The following is a 5,530-nucleotide window of genomic DNA, read 5'->3' as shown; positions in this document are numbered from 1 at the left end:
TGAACTGCAAACCATAAGATAGGTGGTTTGAGCCCACCATGCACTCCATGTGAAAAAGCTGAGACTTTCTGCTCCCACAAAAGATTAAAAGCCTTGAAAACCCTATACAGGGTCGCTATGAGTTGAAACCCACTCTGTGACACTTAATGCCAACAAAAACAACAATATATATATATACACATATTTGCTATGATAATGTATAGAACATTTAGTGTATGCTTGGTATTTTGCTTAGGATGCGCTATACTTTGTCATTAGGATAATAATTAGGTTGAACCACATGATATTACCAATATTAGACCAGTTTTTACCTATACAAATTAAAATTGATGTGGTTCAACCTAAATTGTACTTGATTCTTCCTCTCTCTAACCTATACATTTAATTTCCAAATATATTTTACTTATTTAACTTCTCTTAAGTCTAGCCAGTTGTCTCTGTTCCTTCCGCTACCAGTTCAGGTCACAATAAATCTGTCTCCCAGATGTGGTAATGAATAGTTTCCCTACTCCAGTTTCACCTGCTTCAAGTAGAATTTCTAGTGTGCAAATCTTATCATGCTGCTCCTTGCTGAAACCCTTCATAATGTTTTGCTTTTGAATAGACTCCATACTCTAAAACATAACCAATATTACTTCTGACCCAAAATAGGTTAACTTCCTCATCTCTATTCCTCCATACTCCTCTGTTACTCTGGTTTAGCTTTTTAGTGGCTTCTGATTTGTGTATTTCTCTTTTCAGAGTCAATCAAGTCTGAAATTCTGTGACTTTAAGATATATCATAAAGAAAGATTATAAATCAGTATGTTCATTCAACAGTTACTACGTATTAACTGAGCACCTCCCAGGGAATGTTAGGTGTTGAGATGACAAAGGTAAATAAAAGAGTTCTCAGGCTAGTGACAGATACCAATGTAACCAAAAATTTACAATCGACAGTGGTAATGTGAAATGATAAGTACAAGGTGAAGTGGAAATCCAGCGGTGGGAGGGGTTCATTTTATAATGTAAAATGGGGAAGTAGAAAAAATGCAGGGACATTTTTGTAGAGGGGATGATGTGAGTAGTACTGAGTACAGAGTACGAGATGGGAATTATTGAGTAGATCTTAAAAGAATAAACATTTGAGTAGAGAAGAAGGGAAGACTTGATTTTTAAAGTAAAAGTGAGATTGCATGCGACTTGTTATTGTTGTGAAGTGCGGTAGAGTCGGTTCTGACCCATAGCGACCCTGGATAGGATTTCCAAGGAGCAGCTGGTAAGTTTGAACCGCTGACCTTGCAGTTCAAATGGCTTTGCAGTCTGGTGCATGAACCCACAGTGCCACACATGTGACTAGTTATCCATCATTATAGGTAGGTTAAAACAGAGGAAAGGGTTCCTTTTGGTCAATGGAAGGGAATGGACTAACTTGGGCATAGCCTATAAATAGCTCGGTTTTTTGAAAGTCTTCCAGTATTCTTGCCACTTCACATCTCCCAATTTTACTTTAATTGCATTAATGGATGATGAGAGAAGTTGTTCTGTTCACTTCACACCAATGACAAAAAAAGTAAGCATGAGCTTAAATGGCTCAAGAGATATTTAGATTTGGTACTTACTCCTTGGTTCAGCATTTATTAAGCATTACGAGGGAACTTTAGAAGTTCGTGGAAGAATTCCATGGTCTTTTTTTTTTTAAGGTTTTTATTGTGGATTGAGTGAAAGTTTACAGGGCACATCATCAGTTTCACATTCAACCATTCATATGACTAGTTTCATTACATTGATTATAATCCCCTCCATACATCAGCAGTTAACAGTGTTTCTCTCTATCCTCTTTAGCTTTTTTTGGGGGGGGGCAGGGGGGAACTTTGCCTTTTTGGAATTTACAGTCTCAGCTTTTAGGGAAGATTTTTACATTTATCTGTGTCCGTGGTCTTTTATTCCATTTTTTTTCATGAACTTTTTGAAGCCCCTTCTTATAGTGATAAGACACGGTCTTCATTTTCAGAGAACTTTAAGAAGACACCGAAAGAGACTAAGAAGAAACATTATGATCCAAAAGTAGAGGAACAAGGAATCATAGTGACATTGAATACCAGAAGTGGACAGGGCCTTATGTACTATCTTCTACTTTATAGCTCTCATTTTACAGATTTGTAAATTGAAAGCCAGGAAGAATAACTAACATACTGAAGCCATCCTGTAAACTGTGGAATCGTTGGGCTTAAATATAGAATTTAAGAGTTTGAGATCATGGATAGAAAACAAGTTTTAAAGAAATCTATTATAGTTTCTGTTATCTTGATAATTTTCAAGGAGTCATCTGTAAATGCAGGGATTTTGAATTCAATCTTTCCTAGAAGGGGAGCCCTACATGAGGCATGAATTCCTGCCCAAGGTAATCTCTCAGTGTCATTAGGGAGAAAGGTCAAAGACCCAAGAAAGTGAGGGCAACATCAGGTGCTTTAACATGCTGTAGAAAAGCCAATGCAGGAGGAATTGGTGTGGTCCAGAGCCATTGAGGAATGAAAGATGGGGATTCACTTTGAATGATGAGTGGAGATAAAAAGAGTGGCCATTGGAGGAGAGCATTTCATTTGGTGGGAAAAGTAAAAGCAAAGGAGAAACAGCAGAAATGAGACCCTAGTTTTCAGGACTGTGAGAAACTCAGCTAAGGAAAGCTGGGATTTCAGGAGTGGGCAAAGTCATCTCCTAGAATTCTATTCTTGTAGTCCAGTGATCTCTTCTATTCTAACTCTCATTTAAGCAAGCAGGAAGGTGTAGTCAGAAGGAGGCACATCTTTTTTCCAGGGTTACTACCAGTAATCCCCTTGGGCAGTACTTCTTGGAGGGGAGGAAGATGTTGGGGTAATCCAGTCTGCAATTAGACTGCCTTAGGATGTGAGGAAGTGCTACGCCACCAGAGAAATTCCAAGGGAGTTCCAGCCCTCACCTGCCAGCACTCACTTCCTTCATGTTACTTATATATAAATAGTTAGAAGCCTCTCAGCTGAAACAGACTCCCAGAAGATCAGAGCAGCAGTACTTCCTCAGCTCAGGTAAGAGAACTTCTCTCTCTCTACTGGTCTCATGGTTTTGGGGATCCTCGCAGTCCCCCTGAATAATGTATTCAGGTGTGTCCACCTGAGTGTACCTTAAGGAATGCTTTCTATTAGAATGAAACCTCTTAGAGGACAGGAATTGTCATGTTTATCTTTGTATTCCAGTGCCTAACACAATATTCAGGACAGTGGGTGCTCAAGAAATGTTCAAGGCAACTTGTATCAATTTCTATTTAACATGTATTCTATTTGACTATGTGCTAGGCGTGTTACATCTTATATCGTTCTATTTAAATGTCAACCCAAGTTCCTGGGACTAAGGAAACAAAACTCAAAGAGGTATATTCATTTGCTCAAATTCATAGAGATGTAGGTAAATCCACTCATCTTAGCTTAACAGATACTTCTCTGTTTTAAAACTGGAAGTCCCATGTCCTGGGGATTCCCTTAGTCTTAGGGCAAACCATGATGGTCATCTTTCACTGATGGGAAGTGGTACAACAGGAATTTGGGCCAGGTTTTCTTATCTTCAAACCTGATACTTGCTGAAACTATTGAGTTTTATTTGTTCATTCCCTTTACTTACATATGGCAGGAATTCAGGTGGTCATATGCAAAAATGGTTTCTAGCATCTTGTCTGACATGTGCTATACCAAGTCATATTGGAACTTGGGGCAAAAGGAATGATGTATGCCCTATAGAAATGTTTCTATGCTCGTGTGGTGCTGTAGAATAAGCATCGAACTTCAAATCGGTTTGAACCTCAAAGTTGTCAGTTCAAACACATCAGCCGCTCCTTGGAAATCCTATACAGGGTCACTATGAGTCAGAACTGACTCAATGGCACTTAACAACAACAACAACATAAGTATGTTATTTTTTTCTGAGAATTTTAAAGTAGTTGAAAAAAATATTGAAAAATGGAAAGCATTGTAACTCACAATGTTATTTTAAGTTTAAATATGATCCAAACAGAATTTTTTACAATTGTTCATTGCTGGCTTTAAAGAAAGAAAATTCATCAATAGTATTTTCATAATATACTTCTAGAAAAATTAACCATTAAAATAACTAAAAACATGCATATAGCAAGCATGTTACTCCTTTTGCCTTGAGTCTCAATCTGGCTCATAATGGCAGGTCTTCAAAATCAAATTATTTGGCTCATTGTTGACTTTTTTTTAGCTTTGCTATTTTATTAAAATGCTATTTATCTTGACTGAACTTTTTGATGGCTTCTTAAATTGAATCTTCAAGGCGAGTACCTCATTGACGACTTCACCTATCAAAAAAACCCACTGCCATTGAATTGATTCCACCCGACTCACAGCATTCCTAAACAGACTTTCTGAGACTGTCAATCTTTATAGAAGCAGACAGCCTCCTCTTTCTCCCATAGAGCAGTTGGTGGGTTTGAACGACTGACCTTGCAGTTAGTAGCCCAAATGCCTAACCCACAGCACTACCAGGGCTCCTTCTGCCTTACCTAATCCTAGGTTATTCTCATTTTTATCTTAAGATGCAGCAGGCATTCTCATTTCCCTCTTCCTGAGCAGCTTCACCCCAAGAAGAAATGAGTTCTTTCTTTGCTTTTCTTCTTTTTGTTTATGGATCACTCACTTTGCTTCTGGCCTGTGTATACAGGGGCCAGGAAAATCATGTTCTTGGATTGGCCCAGGAATACCCGAATATAGCTCTCCTTCAGAGGGTGCTGTGGGGTTCAAGACGCCTCCAGAGGGAGGAGAAGTGTTAAGTGGGAATGGGCTGAGCGCCCATCAGACCTTGCCTTTCCCTGGCAGCTAGATGGTTGTGAAATCACCGGAGTTTCTGTTTGCCTTCAGGGCTGAAATCAATTCATTATTCCTAAATAACCAGTCTGATCTTAGTCAAATGTCAACAGAACTAAACTCTTCAGCCCCTCAGGGTGGTCTTAAATCCAGACAATGCTTCCCACATGGTTTTTTGGTAGCAAAGACTTCTGCTGAGTCTGTTTTGCTTCAGTTGCCCCATGGGCCTATAGGGAAGGTGAGCTCACGTCAGCATTCCAGAAGGAAAGACTGTATACGTCAATTCCCCAAAACAAGTTTTGACATTTTCCCTGAAATGTCATCCTCAATCTACTCACTGCAAGTGTGTGCGGCTCCAGGCCCTATCTGCTGGGCAATGACGATGGGGCTGGGATGGGACAGCATAAAGTAGCTGGGACCTGGGTCACCAGCTTACATTCAGACCCTGAACAAGCACCTGGGCACTCTTCTCCTAGGATGCTCAGCTAGCTGCTCTTCTAAGTGAGTTGTAAGAATGGGACCAGACTATTTGGAACCAAATTAAGCTATTAAGTTTCAGTTAGTGGATACCTATGAAAGATGTATCCCGATGACTCAATGTCTTCTTCTTAGGATAGGAGAGGGAGAATTCAGTAAGTAATACTATCTTTCTTGTGAATTTCTAGCTCCTGTGGTATCCAGATTTCAGGCATAAG

This window comes from Chrysochloris asiatica, unplaced genomic scaffold (genome assembly GCF_000296735.1).
Source record: "Chrysochloris asiatica unplaced genomic scaffold, ChrAsi1.0 scaffold00009, whole genome shotgun sequence".
Classification (NCBI taxonomy): Eukaryota; Metazoa; Chordata; class Mammalia; order Afrosoricida; family Chrysochloridae; genus Chrysochloris; species Chrysochloris asiatica.
The sequence above is the reverse complement of the archived record's forward strand: the minus strand, read 5'-3'. Positions refer to the sequence as shown.